We start from the raw sequence: 25,337 nt of genomic DNA, 5'->3' as shown, positions 1-25,337 counted from the left end.
TATCTTCAAAATGATAATTGTCCCAAATTATTCTATAAATTCAATATGACTGCAATAAAAATTCTAATGGAATCATTCATGGAAATCTATAAAGAGATTCTAAAGTTTATGTGGAGGACTAAATGGACAGAAACAAACATGATACTTCTGGAAACAAGAACAAGTGGGGATATCTTATCAATAATATGAAACGATCATAATTATGACAGTATGTCATTGATAATGGGAATACATAAATAGATCAGTGGAAGGAATTTGTATTGAGCTGAGACACAGACTCAAGCATATATGCAATCATGGTTTAAGTTAGAGGGCACTTCATTATCACTTAGAAAAAAAATTCAATACATGGTGTTGATACAATTAGATTTATACATGAAAAAAATTACATACACCTCTAAGCTGTACCACACAAACAAATAAACTTCAGACTAATTAGGGGTAGATGTTACAAACAATTCTAAAACTCTGGCAAGAAGATATAGAAAAATGCTTTTACAGTTTCAGGGCAGGAAAAGGATTTCTTACGAGAGTAAGTCAAAAAGGAAAATATTATTAAATAATAGTAAAATAAAGTGAAAAATGAAAACCAGACTAGAAGATACAAAGGATTATTATCTGTAAGACAGAAGTAACATATCACAGCTGAAAAATGCAAATTACCTAATAGACAAGCGGGCAGAGATGGGCGGGCAGTTTACAGAAGAGAAAATAGAAATGCCCCAAGTTAGATTAATAAATGCTCAAAACTTGTACTCAGAAAAATTTGAATAAAACAACTATTCCATAACCAATTTCCCCCAGTTAAAAAGTCACAGGGCACCAATTTTGAGAGAGGAGCTGGGTAAACAAAAAGCTCTCAACCATCATTTTGAAGAATACTATTGGCTACCTAACAATGTAGCTAACAAATTTCACTCTCCTAGTTATACACTGGAGAAAACTTTCACATATGCATACACTAATGTATGAGGAGGCATTAAAGACAGTATTTTTAATAACTTAACTGAAAAACAATCCATATTTTCCTCTTTTTAGGAATGAATAAAAATGGAGATCTCACTCTATGATGAGATAGAAACAACACTTAAAATGAATAACTTATCTATAGATTTCAAGGAGGAGATCATAAAATGACATTGAGTGGGAAAATAGCTGTAAAATATTAAATATAACTTGTATTATTAACATAATCTTCATAAGTATGCAAAACAATATCTCTTATTAATTTCCAGATAATATGTATAGTAAAGTGATAAAAACATGAACTTGATCCATGACCTTGGATGCTTCTGGGGGATAATGATGGGAATGTGATTGGAAAAGAAGGGATTTTTAACTTTATCTGATCATTTCTTTTACAAAGACCTGCAACAATAATAAAATATTAATATTTTTAATTGGAGTACTGCACAAAGGAGTATTTATTTGATTATCTTTTGTACTTATCTATATTTTTTCTTCAGAGCAACCCCTCCAACACATACATAAATACAAAAAGCTTTATACCAGACAGAGGTCCTTATCTGTATCTTATCCTGGAAGTTTACAGAATGATTCAATTACCTTCTTGAGAATTGAAGACCTTCATTTTCTCACTGCTAACTATCCGATTTTGGAAAATTCATAGAGAAATGCTATGCTGCATGCAATGTTGTGGTTTAAAGCCATTGAAAAGGAGTTCAAATACTATATGAAATTTTCAGGACTTTTCACTGTTTTTTAAATCCTTTGGCTCATTAGAAAAAAAAGATCACAGGCAAATACCTTGTGTTTTTTCTGAGGTAACTGTGTATGCTGTGCCATAAACATTTTCCTTCTGTCAATAACAAAACAAAATAAAACTACTACTCACTGATTTCTCTTGTGTAAGTACCCATACCATTTGGGGCAGGTTGCCTCTGTTTTTCTGACCGATCTGTGTGTGTCCCTGAATACCAGCAGTTCAGTATTTATATTTGGTATTATATCAACTGTGTTTGGAGTCTACACTTCTCCTGGGCTGCCTGACATAAAGCTATATTTAAGAAAAACAGTCTGTTGTCATATTTGGCTACATAGTTGCACTGTCCAAAGAATTATACACACAGAGGGGAGGAAAAGCTATTTAGAGAGCTACTTAGTGACCACCCTCTCTCTGGGTGAACAGGCATAGGGAATAGTGGCTATTCACATACTGGAATCCTTACTGCATCTACTTCTTGTGTGTCCCTCTAAGCAGTGGGGCTCATGATAATTCACTGGGGTTTATCTGTAAATACAGAAGGGAAAATCTGCATAACTCTTCTAGTTTTCATTTCTAGAGGTAACTGATTCTAGTTTTAAGCAAAACAGATTTTGTTAATGTCATAAAGGAAAAAAGGGGGAAAAAAAAGTTTTGCAAAAGGGTGCATAACCAAGGACTCAAACTCAAACAGTTTTGAGTAGGTGGAGGCCAGCTTTTTCTTTCCTCCAGTCAAACTCCCTAGGGAGACAGACTGTCAAGAAACTATTTAATTTCACAGGGTAGAGGGGAATGAGGCAGGGGAAATTGGTTTTTCCTGTGCAGAGAAGTACATACCTGTGCGCGAAATTAGGACTTCAGACTCTGAGCTCTGTGGCCTTGGAAGGGCCCATGACCCAGGGACACAGCAGAACTGGGAGCATGTATAGTGGCATACCAGACTGCTCTTCTCACACTGGCCACCTTGGAAAATATGTCATTTAGTTCCTCTAGTGAGGTGTTGGGAAAGCTCTTATGAATAAAGATTAATCCTTGAGGATCACCATTTCCCCCCTCAAAGCTTCGGTAAATTTATTAGCAAGGTAAAACCATAAATATGAGGTAGTGATGAGGGAGGGCTTATTTGTTGTTTGGGGGCATTATTTGTATCTTCCAAGAAGTAAGGAGTATGTGTGATCTCATTTCTACCTGATCACAGTTTCATTCCATGTTGCTTTTTTCCCTTTTCAAGGGTCACATACAATCATCAAAACCATCTTTGCACAACAAGAGTAAAAATCAACAAGTGGGACTACATCCAACTATAAAAACTTCTGCATAGCTACAGAAATCATCATCAAAATGAAAAGGCAACCTGCAGAATGGGAGAAAATATTTGCAACCATGTGTCTGGTAAAGGGCTTAATTTGCAAAATATATAAAGATCTCACATGAATCAACAACAACAACAACAAAATCCAGTAAAACAAAACAAAACAAAACGGACAGAGGCACTGAATAGGCATTTTTCCAAAGAAGACACTCAAATGTCCAGCAGGTACAAGGAAAGATACTTAACATCACTAATTATCAGGGAAATGCAAATCTAAACCACAAGGAGATAGTACCTCACACCTGTCAGATGCTCTATTAACAAAAAGTCAAGAAATAAACAAGTTGAGCATGTGGAGAAAAGGGAATAGTCATGCACTCTTGGTGGGAATATAAATTGATTTAGCCACTATGGAAGTTTTTGAAGTATGAATGTTCTTCAAAAAATTAAAAATAGAATTGCCATCTGATCCAGCAATCGCATTTCTGGGTGTATGTCCAAATAACATAAAAACAGGATACAGAAAAGATACCCGAACTTCCATGTTCACTGCAATTGCATTATTCATGCTACCCAAGATACGAAAACCAAACCAAGTGTTTGTTAGTGGATGATGGATAAAGATGTAAAGTGTATGTGTGTGTGTGTGTCTATGTATGTAAAAAAGAATATAATGATATTCCATTCATATATATTCCATACATATATGTATATATGTATGTAAAATGAAACATTATCCAGCCACGAGAAAGAAGGAAATCTTGCCATTTGTAACAACATGGATGAACCTTGAGAGCAACATGCTAAGTGAGATAAGGCAGACAGAGAAAGACAAATATTGTTTGCTGCCACTTTTATGTGGAATCTAAAAAAGCAGAACTTGTACAAACAGTGGTTCAGGAGCTGGTGGTGGAGGAACTGGGGAGATGCTGGTCAAAGGGTACAAACTTGCAGTTAGAACATGAGGAAGTTCTAGAGATCATAGCATTAGACTTATAGTTAACAATACCATATTACATACTTCAAAGTTGCTAAGAGACTAGACCTTAAATATTTTCACTGCACAGAAGAAATGATAATTATGTGACATGATGGAGGAGTTAGGTAATGCTACAATCAAGTTGCAATATATAAATGTATCAAACCAACACTTGTACACTTCACACTTACACAATGTTATATGTCATTTATATCTCAACTGAAAAATTTGAGCAATGAACAAAAAAACAAGATAAAATTTAAAAAGATAAATATAGGGATATGAGCTTGGATAAAAGAAAAACTCTGTAAGATGGGGATGGGAGAAACGTGGCATACAAGGAGCATATGAAAAATTCTAGGTGATTTACTGGACAATAAATTCAGTATCAATCAATAGTACAGTGTAAACAAAATAGTTCATGAAAACTTAGAACACATTAATAGAAGCATGTTTTCTAAAGCTGGCGATGGGTCTTCTCTTGGCTGGTTAAATGGTTGGTTAATTCTGGTCACCACAAATTAAGAAAGAAATTAAAATATGTTCAGAAGATTAGGAGAGGAATTTAAAAAAAAAAACCTCGAAATTATCTGATAAGAATACTACTTTTAGAACAAAGGTGTTTGCTCTAATGAAGAAAAAACAGACAATCCAAATCATACTTTTCTAATATTTGAAATGATGTCACATAGGAGAGAATATAGATCTGCTTTGTAAGATCCCAAATGTTAGAAGAAGGATTGACGAATAGAAGCAATGAAGACTCTTCCTTCCATGTATGGAAAGTCTGTCTGATACTTAGATGAGACCTTCACTTACCTTCGAGTTTGGTGTCAAGCCAAGTATTTTTGAGCATTCTAATGGAGGCCTGGCAACGCTTTGAAAGAGGCTGATGTACAGAGGTCTCCATTTTACATGGGTGAATAGACTGAGAAAATATCTTTTTTTTTTTTTTTTTTAAGGAAGCTCCATGTCCAGCATGCAGCCCAACATGGGGCTTGAACTCACGGTCTTGAGAACAAAATCTGAGCTGAGATCACGGGTCAAGACACTTAACCGAATGAACCACTTGGGCACCTGAGAATGAGAAAATATCTTAGTTCTGAGGATACTGTTCTAGAAATGGGCTACCCAAGCTAACTAGTGTCTTCAAAATACAGTTGGGAGGGAGAGGAGAACCCCTGTTTTTATCAGTTTCTGCACTTTTATCGATCATATTGCCCGTTCTCGAGCATTGACTAGTATGATTCTTCATTTCTTTTTGTTTATATATTGTTTCCCAATAGAACTGTAAAATTCTTAAGAAGAAGCAGAGAAAGAAACAAATGTATCTCATATCTATTGGCTTTCCTGGAATCTAGCAGTAATTTCTGCCAACAAGAGATGCATAATAAATGTGGAGTATTGTGACAGTGAATATGGCAGATTCCTCAGATTATTAAAAAACAAACAAACAAACAACTACTTTCCCAAGACAGAGACTTCAAATTTTTACATACAACTCTTATAGCTCTAGGACATACTGTCAAGTTTGAACAGTGCTCTTTAACCTTTCCCAAAGTGTCCCTTTGGGATTGATAACAATAGAACACCTCAATCCATCATTATTACGGTAAAGGTCAAATGGATTGAATATGTAAAATGCTTGGAACAAATTTTTATACATGGAGTAAGCACTCAGTAAGTGGCAGCCCTCTCAGGAAAACACTGGAGAGAACTGTTCTTCATGTTCCCAGAAAGCTGGTGTGGTACAATGTTTTGAGGCTACAGATGTTGAAGATTCCCATCCCTATCTTCTTGCTGAGAGATCATTTCTCCCAGGGTTGTCGAGTTTTTGTATCCGTTGGGTAGCATCTTCCTATCTCAGGACTCCACACAAAGGCTTACTCAGTGAAGAAAGAAGACTAATAGTTTGGTTTTTCATTTCATCCCTAACACTGTAATTTTTAACACATGTAAATGAACTGAGTCTCAAGTGACTCATGGTACCCACAATCAACTCCTTATCCAACAATCAAACTTCATTATAATTGCAGCATCTTCTCATGTTTAGTGAAAGCATTCGGTTTTGCCATATAGTTGTTGATTTAGTGTTTAGCCCCAAAAAGGTATTTGCTAAATAAGCCAAATTTGTGAGGCCTTCTTTAGCACTAGGGTGGACAAGGAAGCAATTCACTATGTACAGATTTTTATTCCCGGTTGTGATGTGTTTTCCCTATGAAGGAAAACAATTTACTCCTCGATTTAAAATTTCTGATAACTACTTTGCTTCACCTAAGCCAGCATTTATCTATGTGACGGAGCGAGCTTTCAATGTCATTTCCCATCTCATGACATGTTGATCTGAGAAGATTTGTATCCAAACTAGTTTTTGCTTTTGGGGGGTATTTAAGGGACTTGTGTGTGTGTGTGTGTGTGCTGTTTTCAAAAATACCATTTTATGATTACATTAAAACTATGAGGAATTCAAGAAGTCACCTCTGTGTACTCAGAGTGAATACACCTCAGGATGTGATTCTGGTCAATACTTCGGGGGGTTAGGTCTGGCTCCATCAGTAAATATGTCCCTGTGTTTCTTTTCTTAGGTGATATATATAAAGCTTGCTAAAATATCACACTATGTTGAGTCTGCAATTCTCTCTCCATGATAACAATATTTTCATATGTATTTATAAGTATATAAATATATATAAGATTAAATATAATCACCGCTGTGTCCTCCTTAACCTTTAAAGAACAGAATCAGATCAGAGTCCTTCCCTCTTCTTTTCGCTCCTATGCATCTATGGGACACATTTGAAAGTGTTATTTGACAGGTCGATTTGGTAAGGGCTCTCGTACAAAGTTGATGCTAGTTTCTAGGCTCAAAACATTCAGCCATTTTTTTTCCACAGAACATCACAATTTCTACTCCAATGATTCTGTTCTTCTATCAACTTTCCATTTTCTTCTTTTGACTATGCTTTCTAGAGTGCAGTGGCTTGGAGGAGGCGAGATCCGGACTAGAATCCCAGGGGTCTGTCTTGGTCCTGGCCTTGTCCTGGCAGTGAGTATGTTTTATTTAACTTCTGCCATTGTTTGTAAAATGGGGGAATGGTATACACTTCACTCGGTAGGTGTAAGGAAGGGAAAGCATATTTATTGCTACTATGATCACTAACCTTAGCAGTGTGCCAAGGGAACAGCACTCACTCATCTGGAATCAGAACCACAATACTTGTTCTTATTACTCTTAGACAACTTGTCTTCGTGTTTACATGAAGATTTTTCTTGAAAAATTTATGATGGGTTTTTAAATGTAACTGCAAGGGTGACGGATGGGCTTGGTAATTGCCGAGGTTCTCGTATGCAGAGTTAAAAACCAGGCCTTTGCCATTCACAGTGTGGTCCCCAGATCAGCAGCATCACACCCCTCCTCCCCACGGAAGGTTGTTAGAAATGAGGATCTCAAGCCCCATCTCAGATTTACTAGATCTGACTTTACATTTTAACAAGATTCCCTGACGATCCTTGTAACCAGTAAGGCCCCAAAAGCTCTGGTTCAGGCCACGCTAAGTTGGGAACTTAGGGGATTGTGATTGGTGTGTAAAGGTGATAGATCCACGAGTAGGGAAGACATGGTATATTCTAGTTAAACACAAAGTGGGAGGAAAAAAATCACAAAATCTTCTTGAAATACTACCCCTTCATGCTCATCTCACTTACCATGCCCTCTACCTTCTACCCATTTGGGCAGAAGTAAGTACTGACCTCTCAGTGTTGACCCAGTATTGCGCACCTCGCACATGAGTTGTAATTTGTGCACAAGCCTGTTACATTACTGGACTCTGACATCCTAAAGACTTTTTCTTTTGTGGAATCACTAGCACCTCACAGAGGTTCTTTCTCCTGGCAGTCTCGGCCAGACCAGCCTATGGGAAAGCACCTAGCAACACTTGACCTTGATCTCCAATTTCATATTGTTTTATAGTTTTTCCATGTGTGAGCTTTTCCTACAGGAGCATGTGCTCTTTGAGGGCAGAGGCTGGGTCATTCATCTTGATAATTTTGATATAACATAAAGGAGTAATTATGTGTCTCAATTAAGCTCCCACCAAGGACTGAAATTTTGTGAGATGGAGCAAGTATTTCATTCCACCTAGAACCATCTCTCTCTCTCTGTTTTGGTCAGAAAAAAAAAAAAAAAGTTAATTTAAAGAGGAAAAATGTCTCTCATATACTTTCTCCCATGTTTTTTCTTCTTAAAATGTTGGTGTCTACTACTGTCTGTATATTCTGGAATCTAATATAAGCCAGTATTTAATTTTACACATAAATTTAAAAATCAGTGATTTCAGTGTTAACATCTTCAACATGATTGTGGTGAAAAGCACTGTATGTTCCAGGAACTTCATCACATATGAATAAGCTTGAGAACCAGCGAGCTCTGACAATGTGTGTTAAAGGAGTGAAACAAGATAAAGAGAAGGTGTCTTTCTAGCATAGGGGTGTAAACAGGTTCCCCCCCAGAAGTTAGATCTTCTCAGTTTATATGAAGAAGAAGGTCATTCAATTACTTGGCGATAGTAGAAAGTCTAAAATATCAATACAGATGAAGTAGAGCTTAAAACAAAAACAAAAAAACAAAAAAAACCTTCTCTTAACCTGACTTATTCAGGCTTGGCTTTAGTTTAGAATAGTAGCATTAGCTTAAGGTGAGTGTTTTAGAAATGGGACAAAATCTTTGCCATAAACACTGCATGGTGACAAAGAGAATCCTTAGCACAGCCAGTACTTTCTTTGTGCCATTCTAGACAACACCACTGATTAATAAGGAATCATCACGTGTTAACTTAGGGAAGAATTGACAGCACTTTCATCTATGTGACATACTCATTTTGGGAATCACTGAATTGCTCTTCAGAGAGTGGACATGCTTATTACTTCAATTCACATAAAAAAGATAAGTTAAAGGGGCGCCTGGGTCGTTTAGTTGGTTGAGCTTCTGCTTTGGGCTCAGGTCCTGATCTCAGGGGTCCCGGGATGGAGCCCCTGTGTTGAGTTTCCTGCTCATCCTGAAGTCGGCTTCTCCCTCTCCCTTTGCTCCTCCCCCCACTAGGGCGTGCATGCTCTCTCTCCTTCAGATGAATAAATAGAATCTTAAAAAAAAAAAAAAGATAAGCATATGGAAAAAAAAAACTGTAAACAGAAAAAAAAAAATCAGTAGAGAAAACAAAATCACATTTGAAAAGGGTATGCCAGAGGCTGTTTCTTCTAATAGTAATTATTCATATAATTATTTAAGATGGTAACACAAACAGGGATAATTGTTATGGAAATTCAATCAATGTCTATCTAAACACATTAAATGGGGATAAACAGATTAATACTATGTGGAAGCATCGCCAGAAGAAAACTAAAACACAAACTATAGCCCATTTATGTTTGTGCTTCACATAATATCCCTATATACATTCAATTCTTTCTCTACAACCAAGACAATGTAAGTTATCTCTGATCTCTCTGGTACTTCCTGAAACTTCCTATATTGAAGAGCAGCTTCACTCTGCCACCTCCTCAGATTCACTCAGCAAGTGAGGTCATCTACTATCTATTCTTTCCAAAGCTGCGTCCCATATATATTATCTTACACTAATAGACATATATTAAAAAAACAGAAGAACATTTAACGACACCATCCAGTAACCAGGAAACTTTTTCAAAAGCCCGTGTGTGTTCTACTCAAGGTAAAAATCCCCTGAAGAGGATTCATGGTCCCCTTTCCCTATAGCACTTTTTTAGGACTTTTTCATCAAGACGCGTACTTCCCTTCACTCTGCCTTCCACACAGGCATGTTCAGCAAACCGGTCCTGTTAGAAAATTCATACCACCTCACCTCAGTTTCTTTGTTTTGTTTTTTTAGTGAATTCACCAAACTCCAGGAAGTACAGAAGCGAGGGAATCAATTCAGTCAGCACTCTTCACTCACACAGCAAAACATGTTTACTCATTCCAGGAAGAGTGGGCAGCAGTTACTAGAAAAACTAAGCATGATGAGGGGAGAAAGGCTCTCCCAGAAGCCCCTGACACAGCTGTTCCCAGCCTCCCACTAAGTACCCTCTGAATAACAGAAAAGACAAGTAGTAAAGTGACAGGTTTTATTTTATTTTTTGGTGGAGAGGGTGGTGGAGAAGCACAATTATTCTCCATCCTCATATATCCACAAAAGAGAACTGGTAATGAACGGAACTTCATTGGTTTGGTTTTTAGCAAAGAATAGCTCTGGGTGAAGATTAGCAGTAATATCCAGAATATAATCAGGTAAATGGACATAGTAGATATCTATTTCAAAATTCTAGGGTTGTCGTAAAGATATCAAATGATAACTCTATACAAAGAGATGTGTGTATATACATATATATGGTACCGCATGGATATACTTATACTGTATATACTGTATATACTTATACTGTACGTATGGTATACATGTGGTTTATATGGTATGTGTGTCTACGTAGATGTGGAGAGAGAGAGAGAGAAACGAAGCACAGTCTTGGGCATATAGTAAGTACTCAATCATCGTTAGCTATTCACACTGTCCTAACACGGTCCTAATTCCTACTTCACCTCCGACCCACGGCCATCCCATTAACCCTCTGGATTGGCAAAGTGATTCTCACTTATCCATAGTGAAGAACTAGGGTGTTTTTTGTTTGGTTTTGTTCTTTTTAATGTTAGCAGAGGTTACTCTTGCCTCCCTCTCCCACCTTCCCTTCTTTCTACCCCCTTCCTTTCCTTTCTATTAAGTACGCACTAGGCTCCATGTGCGGCTTGAGCTGACAACCCCAAGACCAACAGTTGCATGCTCTACCAACCGAGACAGCCAGGCGCCCCTGGTTTGTTTTTTGTTTTTAAATTTCCAATCAGCCATGGAGCAATATTTTGGTCAAATACAATAAAAACAAATCATAAAGTGGGGAAAATGCAATATCAAGCACCAATTAGTTTTTACTATTAGATTTAAGAGACATATAATTACTCTGTCAAATTTGCTCTAAACATTTTTAAAAGCTTACTCACCATTGCGTTATTACTTTGTCATGGACCAGTAACAAATGTTTTGCACATCAGCGCAGGAATCACATGCGATCACACATTGAGTAGCCATGTCCTAACTTTTAATTGTCTGTACCTGATGTCAGACGAGCACTGTTAGGGAGAATATACTCTATTGCAAGTAGTCGAAAATTCAAATTAAAGCTCTATCTCTTACTCTGTGAGCGAGTTACCTAACCGTTTTGAGCTCTAGTGCATGCAACTATGAAGTCAGCATAGTAACATTACCTAATAATTCACCCAAATGTGTGAAATTAAATGAAAAGATCCCTGTAATAAGCACAGCGCTGGGCACAGGATGAGTTCTCAATTTATGGTAATTACACTGATTTGTATTCTTTTGTCCTTTCTACATAAATATTTTGAAGAGAAAGGTACTATCCAGTTACTATATGTATTTTCAGCATCTAAGGCCGTGCCCCACAGTCATTAGCTGCCCAGTTAATGCTGATGGTAATGATTTGTCATATAGGAATGGAAATATTAGTATACTTGGAGAGTGAGAAAGTATAAAGAATTCATATGTTGTTGTTGGAAAAAACGCTACTACGTTGCGCTATTCCACATAAATCATAAACCATTAGAATACAAAAAAATATATAAAACACTCTGCAGTTATTATGGTCTCAGCAAAAGTCAGCCTCATGAAATAGGGCTTCTGATATTGTGTTACTGAGTTACAGAGAAATGGATCATGTAATTAAATAGAAGTGGGATGCAGATAATTTTGTTAAAAAATTTAGACTATTGTTTTGAGAGCAGTTTTAGGTCTACAACAGAACTGAGAGGGAGGTACAGAGATTTCCCATATACCCTCCACACATGCCTATCTTCCCCACTGTCATCATTCACCAGAACGGTGAGCTTACACTGACACATCATAATCACCAAAGTCCACTGCCTACCTTAGGGTTCACTCTTAGTGTTGACCATTTCATGGATTTGGACAATGAGTAATGACATATATCCACCGTAATATTTTAAGAGAATTTTCATTACCCCAGAAATCCTCTGTGCTTTGCCCATTCATCCCTCCCCTTGCTCCCCACGTCTGGCAACCATTCATCTTTTCATTGTCCCCATAGTTCTGCCTCTTGCAGAATGTTTTAGAGTGCAAACCATACAGGCTTCTTTCACTGAGTGATATGCATCTGAGGTTCCTCCATGTCTTTTCGTGGCTCCATAGCTCATTTCTTTTTAAAGCTGAATAATATTCCATTGTCTGGATGTATCATGGGTTAGTTATACATTCATCTACTGAAGGACATCAGTTGCTTCCAAGTTTTGACAACTATGAATAAAGCTACTATAAACATCGTATGTAGGTTTTTATATCAATATAAATTTTCAACTCTTTTGGGTAGATACCAAGGAGTGTGATTGCTGAATCATATGGTAAGAATATGTTTAGTTTTGTCAAACTGTCTTCCAAAGTATCTGTGCCATTACACACTCTGTCACACTTTTTTTTTTTTTTTTTTTTTGAGCAGTTTTTACATAGGTTCTCATGCAGCCTTCAAAACGAACTTGTGAGGTAGGTATTACCACTTAAATATAGGGCAACTGAGACCAGAGAGATTAGTCCCTGGTATCCAGCTAATGCCCAGTACAGGTTTAAACTTAAGCCTGCCTATCTCCAAAGTCTATGATTCTTCTTTCTTTGTTAATAATTCCTAAGCAATGTCCTCTGGCACAGATTTCTAGGGCAAAGCTCTGATAGGATCCAAGAAGTGACTGGAACCTGAGGTAACAGCCCTCATGTAAATCTCTCTGCTGGGCAATGGGCATATCCCAGAAGCTCCAGAAGGCGAGAAAGCTCAGTCCACCCAAGATGCATCATTTGTCAATCTTCCGTGATTGTCTACACTTTTTTTTTTCCACAGTAACTTGAAATTATCAGAGTTCAATTATTTTATTCAGTGAAGAGGCCTATAAAAGTAATCATTTATTTAAATACCTGTTGGAGATGCTTGTTCCTTATAGAAATAAATTTATAATACTTGGTTTTGATTTCATATGAACTGTGAAATATCTGATACAAAATTAAAAATGTAAAGTTCATGATTTGCAATTGAAGGTTTACAAATCCAGAAAATCAATGAACATGCTAGGTACAACTCATCTCGTCTAAAAATGGCGTCATGTTCTTCATTTAATGACCCATCTGTTTTCATTAAGTTGGTTTGCCATGGGAGTTTCTAGGTTGGTTTGCAATAAGAGGGTATCCCCTTCAACATAAATACATCTCCCAAAGGGCTTCTAAAATATTTCTGAGGGCAACTGGGTGGCTCAGTCCATAAAGTTTCTGCCTTTGACTATGTCATGATCCTAGAGTCCCAGGATCCAGCCCAGCATCTGGCTCCCTGCTCAGGAGGGGAGCCTGCTTCTCCAACTAGCTCTTCTCCTCACCTTCGCTTAAGCTCTCTATCTCTCAAATAAATAAGTAAAATCTTTTAAGAAGTCAAAATAGGGGCACCTGAGCAGCCCAGTCATTAAATGTCTGCCTTCGGCTCAGGTCATGATCCCAGAATCCTGGGATTGAGCCCCCATCGGGCTCCCTGTTTGTAGGGATGCCTGCTTTCCCTTCTCCCATTCCCCCTTTGGTGTGTTCCCTTCTCTTGCTATGTCTCTGTCAAATAAATAAATAAAATCTTTAAAAAATAATAATAAATAAAATAAAACATTTCAGAAAACAACATAAATGTTATTTCACAACAATTACCATAAAGAAAGGTGTCACTCAGGAAACAACATAAATGCTATTTTTCACAACAATTACCATAAAAAAAGTGTCACTCATTTCCTGTGCCACCACTGATTCTGCTCAACCCTCTCTTCCAGTTTTCTTCCTCTTTAAGTCCTGTCCAGAAGAGACAGTTCCTGGCTCTTTATCCAAACAGGCTTGTTCCACTTGAGAAAGTGTTATTAGCATCTGCTACTTTTCCAGCCTTATCTTGAGTGCCACAGGCATGCCTGTGGGTATTCTGTGAAATTTTCAGAGAGGGTTTAGCAGACAGTGTCCCAGGAGGTAACTGATGGCACAGTCAGGTTTAAAACATGTTTAATAACCGGTTATTTTAAAAGGGTGTGGGGAAAAAAGAGGGAGATCCTAAGGGACAAGGTAGTACTCTGGAGAACAGGTGAGAGGTATAAGTAATATAGGTGATGTTATGGTTCCTTCAGATAGGTGCAAGGAAAGGAAATGGTTATGAGGAGACTGGGACTAAAAGGGTGATGTGGGAAGAGGCCTTCTGACCAAAGCTGTGATCTGAGGTAGATCAAGAGAAGCAGGCAGTTGAGGTGACTTTGCAGATAGTAAATATCCCAACCATCACCTCTGCCTTCCCTTTAACCTCTTGCCATGCTCCCTATAAGCCAAACTCTTCAACTGAGGCCATATTGATAAGTCTCCTGGGACACAGGAGGGTAGAGAAGGGAGGAGAATACTTTAGAGGGACCAATGGTGCCAATCCACCATTGATGGCTGCTCTGTTGGTCCACGTTCACGTGTGTTCTGTGTTGTCACTGACTGATGCTGAAATGTATCCCAAGGCGTTCAGTTCAATGATCCTTACTGAATGTTGCTAAGTCTGTCATCCAGACCTAAAATAAGGCAGAAATGAAACTCAGACCTTCCTCAAGAGGTGAGTTAGAATTCAGATGTATCTTAAGACTATTAAGATAGTATTTCTTGTCACTCTTAACATACAAAAAGAAGGAACTTTTTTCCCAACATTTAAAAACATTCTTGAGGAGGAATTGAACCTTACTATTCCTAAGAAAAGAGCTATCCCTAATCTAGAATACAAATTTATACCATCTTCCATTTCCAAATCGAATAGTGTTTTCTGTGGCTCACTGGATAACAACTGACTGCAGTTCACTGACACACGAGTCAGCACAACTCGAAGTCAGCAGTGGTCTGTTGATCCCAAGTCAGGGTTTCTGAGTTTTAACAGGCAGACAAATTCAATTCCTCCTGAGTAGTAAACCTCCTAATAATCCATGCCCTTCATTTTGTTTGGCTCTGCATCTCTTGTTTTAACTAGTCACCTAAAATAGGTTATATAGAACACTATTCACTCTCAACAGCTTCCTCACTACCAAAGTCCTTGTCAAAGCATAATGGATGTCAGAAATATCTGGAATTCTCTAGTTAACATATTGAAATGACTATGGAGTAAAACGGGAAAAAAAAAAAAAAAAAGGATATCCTTAAATAAAAATTGGCAGGAAAAAGGCTGCCTTCCCAGTTACCAGGTATACAGATATTACAAATAGAATACAGTTTGTCAGAAATTCCTCCTTAGCCTTAGTAAATTGGATGTTGTCTACAATCTATGGTCTCACCATTAACTGGGTTGGTGATATTTTAAAAAGGATTTGGTATGTACAACAGCCCACGGTTGGTATCCAAGATAGACTGTTTATTGGTTGATCAATTGTTTGACTTTCATATGGAAACCTCAGTTTGGGAAAGGAACTAAAATCCATTCTTTGAGTTTTCCTTTTGAGCTACACTATTAAGAGGGAAGAAGCTTGAGGAGGCAGAAGCCATCATCCACTCTTGTATTAGTGCAATTCAGCATGAAACCATGAGCTGTCCTGCCCTGGTTGCTGATCAGAATAGAGAGCAAAACTGGGCTGATTATGTCAACAACATGAATTTACAAAATGGTGAATAAGTAACAATATAAACAAATTAATTCATACATTTTATTCTGTGCTGTATTTTAAAATTATTTGCATAGGTCAAGACAACAAAGCCAAAAAACCATTTACATAGCTCAAATTAGGTAAATTAAATAAACCAGAAATAATTTGATTCCTTGTTTTGCAAAATTCCATCCTTCTTTGTCATTCACAGGTAAACCTAGTTCAATACTGATACTACTATTTATAGCCACAAAAAGGAAATTAAGTACAGAATAAAAGTGAAAGGTTTTTTTTAAGTGGCATTATAAGAAATGCATCGTTTTTAAGAAAGAGGTAATGTTCACTGAATCTTCCAACTATATCACAGAATATACTCTAAATATATTACAGACATAGATGCAAATATTGAAAATATACAAGTATTCCAAGACAACATGGGTGAATACCTTTAAAATCTGGGAGAAGGGAAAATCTTGTAAGCCACGATCAAATTTTAGAAGAAATAAAAGACTTTGCATGGCAAGAAATGAAGCAAAAATAACATAACCATAAGCACAATCAATAGACAAATGCTAAACTAGAAGAGGTTTTTTATTTGTTGTTGTTTTTAATTTATAGCTTATAGGGTTAATTTCCACAGGAAGAAGCAACTAGGACAACGGGATACGTAGGGAACAAATACCAAGATGTGTGAGGACTATCAGAGTTAATTTGGTCTGGGCATGGTTACAATTTGCTGATCTAAAGAGCTCTTTTAAACAGAAGAAAAGACCAAAAACCTACTAAAAAGTGGACAAAAGATGTATATAGATGGTTCACTAGAAAAGAAGTATATAAGTGCTCTTTCATGTAAGAAAACATAAATAAATACAAACTATATTACATGCACATACTACTATTCAAATATCAGGTGTATAAATCAAAAGCTTGACACATATCCTGTCAGAAAAGCTGTAAAGAGTGACTTTCCACTATTTACACTTCCACTCCCTCCCACTGGAGGGAAAACAAAATGGTTCAACCATTATGGAGGGAAATTTGGCAATACAGAAGAAAAGCACATATGTATTTGCCCTTTAATCTAGCCAAGCTCACTTCCAGGAATCTACCAAGAAGATTCATCTCTGTAAATATGAAATTGCACATACACATAACTATGCATTAAAATGTAATTTACAGTAATAAAAGATGGGAAATGACCAAAATGTCCCTAAATGTGGGGGCTAGCTAACTAAAATAATTCAAGTTATTAAAGAAAGAGAGAAGACAAATTGCCAATATCAAGACTGTAAAGAGGGATATCATGACAGATCCTATAAATATTAAAATAAGGGAATTCCGTCAACAACTTTATGCCAATGATGGATAGCTTGGTCAAATGCACTATTTCCTTGACAGACATAAGAACAAGAAACAGAAAATCTAAATGTTCCTGTAATTATGAAAGCAGAGAATTCATAACTTTAAAACTTTTCCCCCAAATAAGGCTCAAATAGTTGCTTAATCCACTCACATATTTAAAGAAGAAATTTTGTTTTCTTAATCGTAGTTTGACTTTGTTCTGGCAGGCCAGTAAGCTACTTGCAGATAGGCATGATCTATTGAAGGCCCCTTTGCAAGCTTTGCTAGTGAGTCTAGAAGAGCCCTGACTCCAAACACAGTTCAGCTCTCCTACTAAGGCCTGACACTGCCAGGGTCCCCAGCTAGATGCACCAGCTGATTACTGGGGACTGTCCATCTACTCTGGCTAGTTGGAGTCAGAGTGGCCTCCTGCCTAACCGTTAAGCCTTGGGAGCTGTTTCTTGCTACTCTTGCCTCCTTCTTAACTTGATTTTGTGGAGTTTTACCTTATGCATTCATGGCCTAGTACCCAGCAAAAACTCAAGAAGACCCTACGCAGGTCTCTGCAGTTTTTTATCTGAAAACTTCCCTCCTCTCTAGACCCTTCCCTACAAAGTCCAGTCTCCACCTCCTCCAAGATCAGACTGTATTGCTAATTAAATGTTTTATCTGGATTCCGGTAATGAGGAAACATTTTGTCTTATTCACAACAAATCAATGAATATCGCATGAAGCTAAGAAAGCTAGTTTTCTTCTTCAGTTTTTAGGGCACAGATTAAAGAGTAGTTATTATAGTTTTCATCACAGATTTTTTAAAAGTGTCTTTTTTAAAATGCTGAAACAGGTTAAGGTCAATGGCATAGTCAGATTTATGGGAGACAAACATCTAGTTTCTTTTAAACTTTTAACTAATGGATCATTCCTACAGGCCAGCTTGCAGAAGAGAAAGCTGGCAGAGTGGTGAGTCTGCTTTTATGGAAATAAGGTCATTAGTCCTAATCTTTGATGGACACAACTCATTAATTCTTGGACAATACTGATGTGGGGAGGACAGAAGGAGAAACAAACAAGAAACAAAACCAGTAAATATTACTTCAGGGCTAGATCTTGAAACTGTAAGAAATGCTACAACATAAATTTAAATCCAAGGAGCCACATTTTAACAAAGAAAAACCTAAAGATTTTTGAGCTAAAATTGTCAGGTCAGAAGTTAAAATTGCTTGAATTTGTTAATGCTGCACCCTACCAAATGGCATGCTTTCCTTGAGAAGACAATGTTAGTTTTACCATATCAGAAACTGTACGATAGCTTTCAGATTAAGTGGTTATGTTTTGGACACATATACACACAGAAGCAAATACTGAAAATATCATTGCAAACCTCATTATAATAAAATAGGAACGTTGACAGTATTGACGTAGAACATTTAGGCATGATGTATGACCTTGGGTTGTGAAAATGTAGTGATGAATAACTCATTGGAATTTAGACGAGTGACTGATTTCTTTATTTATAAGAGGGTAGAGATGGCCACGTTGCAGAGAACTGGTCTTCTGGGGTGTCAAGTGGTAGAAGGGTCTGGCTATTCAAGGATGCGTGTACCAAGGTCCCTGTCATCCAGCCTGAGCTTTCTCAATGCTGAACAGAAGTAGCAAAGGTACTTTCTCCACAGATGCTCCAGCTGGGCCTTGCTCCTGGACACTTAACTATAGAGCTTCTCATTGGCCCTCTTAGAAATCTGTGAACTACTTAAAAGCCCTGAGAAGATTTGCTTTCTGTTTTATTGTAGTGCGGTGTCTCTATCTGATAGACAATGAAATCAAGAAAATTTATTGGATTTAAGTACTGGGGGGGTCAATGCCAATCAGAAAATGGTCATATATATGGTCTAAGGCATCAGACTGATTGGAAAGGCTGAGGTTCAAAGGTGAGGCAAAGCAAGGGAGGCAAGTGGCCTCAACATCTCTTTCCAAAGTTTGGCTGTGAAGGGGAAAGGAATGATGGAGAATAGTTGGAAAAGGATGCAGAGTCAAAGGAGAAATTTTTCTATTTTATTTTTTTAAAAATTAAAAAAAGACTTTTTATTTATTTTGAGGGAGACAGCACAAGTGTGTGGGGGGGCGGCGTGTGGAGGAGGAGAAGCAGAGGAAGAGGGAGAAGCAGGCTCCCCGCTGGGCAGGGAGCCTGACACACTGGGGGGGGGGTGCTGGATCCTAGGACCCCAAGACCATGACCCGAGCCAAAGGCAGATGCCCAACCAACTGAGCCACCTAGGTGTCCCAGGAAATTTTTAATTTTTTATTGTTTTTAATTTTAAGATTTTATTTATTTATTTGATAGACAGAGATCACAAGTGGGCAGAGAGGCAGGCAGAGACAGAGGGTGGGGGGAGCAGGCTCCCCGCTGAGCAGAGAGCCCGATGTGAGGCTCTATCCCAGGACCCTGGGATCATGACCTGAGCTGAAGACAAAGGCTTTAACCCATTGAGCCACACAGGAACCCCCAATTTTTTTTTTTTTTTTAATTTTTAAAGATGGAAAAGATTTAAGGTTTCTGAGAAGAGTGGACTTTGATACAAAGGACAGGTGCAGGCTGCCCTAGCCTGGCTGGAAGCTGTGTCTCCTTTAACGTAATAGAAGGTTACACAGGTATTCAGTGTGCACTGAACAGTTTCTTTGACTCCAGAGAGACTGAAAGAATACCAGTATTTGCTCTGGAAGAGCCTTACTTGGTACAGGAAGAAGGAACAGAGAAATGCCACAGGATATCCCAAATACTGAAAACAGAGCAGTTACATTCATTAAGGAATATAGAAAAAGAGTCAAAATCGTAGGTGTATTCCATTTAACTGAACACCTCTGTATGCCACCTCCTCACTTATGTTTGTGAAGAATATAACCATGTTATAAAAATTTAAGTAACAGAAAAAGAAAAGAATCACTGCACAGTCTTCAGAGTTTTACAGTGCTTTTAAAATTGTTTTTTAAAATGTATGCTCAGTCTTCTTTACGTATGTATTTTTATATAGTTGAAATACAGTCTCTGCAGATGGTATAGGGCATACTGTCTGTTTCACTTAAAATCATGTTTCCATCTCACATAGTATCCATAGGCATCTGTTAATAGTATCATTTTTTAATTGCCATAATCTACCCAGCCTTTTGTCTATACCTAAAGCCAGTCATTACATCCATTTGAATTACAGCTCTGCAAAGGAGCTCAGCGATTATTAGTGCCACATCCTTCGTTTGGGGGAGAAAGCCAAGATGCAAAACAGCTGAGGAAATCTCATCAGGGTCACAGAGCAGATAAGTTGCAAGGTCAAGACCAGACCCTGAGGTCATAACATGGACAGCAGGCTAGCAGAACTGATTGGAACTATAATCCTCTAGCTCAGTGCCTCTCAAAATTCTAGTCTAAAATGGGTATTACTGGTCTACACTGAGATCAGGCATTTTCAAATGAGCAAGGAAAACAGTGCCCTGCTTTAAATTCTGGGACTGGTCAGTAGCAATCAGCTCACATACCAGCTTCAGTCCCCAGATGATGCTTTGAGTAGCACAGCTCTAATTGAAAGGAAAATGACTCACAGAATGTCTGGTTCTCTCTGTAGCTATCAATGGCATTAGTAAATAATATGTTGGAGTTCCACAGCCACATTTATTCATTGTTCTTACATTTTCTTCCTTAACAAAATCAAATAAGTCCGCAAGACATTGGCTTTTGAAAAAAAGCACACACACCCAATCTACAAATATGAGCATAATATATTTACTGTGCAGGTTTACAAGGTTTAATTTAGAGGGATTCACATATGAAGATGGAGTTGTGAAGGAGATAGGATGTCCTTTTGGCCTGGTCAGTTGTACTGTTTGATAATCCAGCAGAGTTCTTGAGATCCATGTTCTCCTGTCTTGGTCTAAGAGAAACCACCTTTAACCATCCCTGCTAACTCACAGCCTTTAGTCATTCCTGACCACTAAACTAAAATAAGGGTTTCAATAATTCTTCTATGGATCAAATAAAAAAACACATCATGGCAATTGCCCCAAAGGAGAAAATGACTATATATATATATATATATATATATATATATATATATATATATATATGACAGCATGGTGCCATGAATCATCATATTCAATGAAATTGATTTTCAGAATTAATGACAAACTTGGATATAGTGCTTGGAGCACTGGGTGTGGTGCATAAACAGTGAATTCTGGAACACTGAAAAGATATAAAATAAATGAAAAAAAAATTCTATAATTCACAGGCTACCTGAAAGTTAATTCTAAGCATGATAAAAATTACCTTTGGATCACCAGGGTAAAATAGAACACCAGTGGTCATTGATTTTCTTTCTCACTTTATAAAAATCAGCCAGCACATCAATTATACTGAAATTATAAATCCCGTTTTTAAGGATCTCTGGGGGAAGAAGCAATGCCACATTCACTGTGATGAATAACATATTTAGAGCTGCCCTGAAGGAAATGCAGATTCCTACAATGTCCCTTCCAGGATCGTTTAGAATGCTTAAGCATTATTATTACCATGGTTAATGCCAGCAGGCAATATTCTAAACACACTAAATATATTACATCACTTAATTGAGAGGTAGGCACTATTACTGAGGTGGTAGGTAGCTTTCTAGAGGAAGAAAAGCCTAACAATGTCTAAGATGCTAAATCTTAAAAAAGTAATTTAGGGGGCACCTGGGTGGCTCAGTGGGTTAAGCCGCTGCCTTCGGCTCAGGTCATGATCTCGGGTCCTGGGATCCAGCCCCGCATTGGGCTCTCTGCTTCCCCCTCTCTCTCTGCCTGTTGCTCTGCCTATTTCTGATGTCTCTCTGTCAAATAAATAAGATCTTTAATATATATATATATATATTTGTATATATATATATAAATAAAATTAAAAACAGAAAATATAAATATATATTCATATATTTATTATACATATTTATATATTATATATTACATATAATATATATATTATATATATAATGAAAAGTGATTTAGGAAGTGTATCTGGAGTGTTCTTAGTATGTGAAACTTAGTATGTTCTTAGTATGTTAGATCTTACAAAGATGTAACAGAACTCTGTGGATAAAATCAGTAAGAATTCAAATATAAAGGTGTTTGTCACTTGCAAGAATGACCCTCCGATTTTTTTTTGTAAATGCTGGGATTAAGTGGTTTGGGAGCCACGATACAAAGGCAAGTGTATTTTAAGACTGAACTCTAAGCTACTGAATTGTAAAATCTAAGCTACTGTGAGGAAAACTGTAATAACGAGAGAGGGACCTCTTCACAGAGCAGACACAGATTTGGATGGCAAAGTCAGCTCAGCTCAAGGCCATGTATCACTGAACAGGCTGACTCAGTGGAACCATTTTTCCCACAGTGGAAACACTGGTCAACTTACATGGTCATTGTATCCTTTGCTCGAATTTGGTGTTCACCAAGCCATCTTCTCATTTTTACTTTGTTCTCATATAATTAATGCTATAGGGAAAGAATGCTAGCAATAATATTTCTTAATATAAATAACCTGGCCATATGATGTATACATTTTGTGTCTTGTGATCTGGTAATAAAAATTAGTTCATTAGACTACCTCTGGATATTGAATTAAGTGTATTTCTCTCCATTCTTAAAGAAAAAAGTTTTGTGTCTTTTACAAGAGTTGAAGATGTTTATTGCAGACAATTTAAGAAACACAGATACAATGATGAAAAATATTCTATAACCTAGAAACAACCCTTCACTATGTATGTGTGTGCATGTGTGTCTGTGTGTGTGTCCACACGTACACATAGCCTCTGGTCTTTCACAATGCCAACATTTGCACACACTACTCCACTGCAAACACATTGTACCTTTCAAAGAAAAGGAAAGATACCTCAGATGCAGAGCTGAGAGGCACAGGGAATTAGTCCTAGCCCTGGAACTTCCAACATTTTCCCAGCTTCCCTAACACTTTCTAGAATTTCCATGGAACAGTAATTTTTTTGAGTTTCCCATCCCCTCCCCCTCAATTCTTGAAGGGAAATTCTTGAATGTCTATAGTGGTTTTCCCTTGCCTTCACACCATTGGATGTCGGATGTGCAGGAGACAGGTAGCCTGTCTCTTCATCTTACAGAGTGCGCAGCAAGCTCGAATGAAGGAACTAGGCCCATGTGGCACCACATCTGGATCTGATTTAAAGGAGAGTCTGAGCTTGAGCTAATGATGTAGTGAGAAGGTACTTCTGAGAACCCTGAAATGGCTCCCAGTGATGCCTGTCTTCTTGTAGTGACACCGATGTGTAATTCTCTCTTCTGGAATTAGGAATAAGGCAAAAGTGAGGAGATGTCATTTCTGAGATTAGGTTATAAAAAGACTGTGGCTTGTCTTGGCTCCTCTCTCTCATCCCTCACTCTGCCGTTTTGTAGCAGAGCCCATGTGGTAAGGAACTGAGGTGACCAGCCGACAGCCAGAGAGGACTGGCTGGAAGACTTCTCCTGACACCATGTGACTGAGTTTGGAAGATCTGTCCCCTGCTGAGCCTTGAGATGCCTGGAGCCCCAGGGGACACCCTCTTTGCAGCCTTGTGAGAGCATTTATGTCAGAAGGACTCAGAAAAACCCACAGAAATAGCTCCTGCCCCTTAGAAACTGAAAGATAGTATTTGTTGGTTTCACTATTTACCACGTTTTGGGATGACAAGCTTTAGGTAACAGTGCATAACTAATACAGATGCGGAGTATAATATCAAACTGAACCCATGCTTTATTATTTTCATTGAACATTTCATATCCATTAAACCTGACCTATTATCCTTGCTAAGTTTACAAATATATGTATTTTTTATTTCCAATGTCTGTTTCCTTTTTAGAACTTTATTTTTATTTTATGAATGAGGTATTTCATGTTTTATATGAACTCTGAGGACACCATTATTTTTAAAGTTTTTGTTTTCTCAGACGTTAGTCTCTCAATTTGTTGGCATTACTTCATTTCCTTCATGATATTTGTGTTCTTGGTCTTCCTTGGCCGTCTCTTCATCGTGGTACGGGAGACTTCCATCTGTCTGCCCATCTGCAAGTGCTTCTGTTGACTGTGGGAGGCAGAGTGTGCCGTGCCCGGGGTAAGGTGAATGCAGGTAGCTTATCTTTGGACTATGTGGTTTACTCACTTATTTTTCAGATTATAAACCATCTGGGATGATACCATGGCTTTTTAAGCCATACTTGCTGCTTTAGCCTGTGATAAATACTGCAGCTGCCCACAGATTATTATAAGGGGAAAAAGAATGAGTAGCAATTCAGCTGTTCCACATGTAGTTCCAATTGCTCATCTAATGATTCTCCCAGAAACATATCCTACCCTGTGTACACTGACTATGTGTTTACAGAAGCTCTAGAACTGTTTCCACCTCTAGAAGAGTTTTGTTAAGCATTTTTTGGACTATGGTTTCCCCTTGTCTTATTTCTTTCAGGAATGCCTCAAAAGCAGGGATTCGGCCAATGGTACTCTTTTTTCCTCCTTCATTATTGTTAAGGATATATCATAAAACACTTATTTATACTTATATACACATATATTTCTTTCTTAAGTGATTCGGGCAAGCAGAAATAGATTTATATGTTCATCTTGCCAACTGAATCCAATTAGTAAAAACATTTATATTCTTGAAATTAGAACTCTAAAAAAATGTTTCAACTAGAAACAGAAAGTCCATTTTTAATAAAACCGAAAACCATGGTTCTAAACTAACTGTAATGCTGGTGATTAAGTGGTTGAAAGGAATGGTTTGGAAGTGGTCCAGTCATTTGGTGAATGCTGCTTCTGCCATCAACACATTAAAGAGGCATGGCACTTTTGTGTTAAAAAAAAAAAAAAAAGTGATATTAAGAAAATTTGGGTAGATGTATATAAAAAAGTGTGATTCTAAAAATTGATACATATGGTTACACAATCTTTTTTTCAAGGCAATTACCCACACTGATGATCTGTTTAAATTTGGCTTTTCTTTCACTATCCACTCATTTTACAATCTGCTAAAGAAAGAAAATCTCCTAGTATTTTATACATGTAATAAAAATATAGAAAACTTATAATTAAATAATTTTATAATTTTTATATTTTGCTCTAGGCTTAGTTTATTAAATGTGTAATGAAACCTTTTTTCCAGATAAAATATAAAGTGTTAATAAATCTTTTCCAGACATCAACATATAG

General features: G+C 37.4%; 1 protein-coding gene across 1 annotated transcript in view; it reads right to left on the bottom strand.

The window, feature by feature from the left end:
• Positions 1 to 25,337, bottom strand: part of RGS17 (regulator of G protein signaling 17) — a 90,605-nt gene that overhangs the window by 34,057 nt on the left and 31,211 nt on the right. The window lies entirely within an intron of this gene.

The sequence above is a fragment of the Mustela lutreola genome, chromosome 6, assembly GCF_030435805.1.
Source record: "Mustela lutreola isolate mMusLut2 chromosome 6, mMusLut2.pri, whole genome shotgun sequence".
NCBI classification, from domain to species: domain Eukaryota; kingdom Metazoa; phylum Chordata; class Mammalia; order Carnivora; family Mustelidae; genus Mustela; species Mustela lutreola.
The sequence above is the reverse complement of the archived record's forward strand: the minus strand, read 5'-3'. Positions and strand labels throughout refer to the sequence as shown.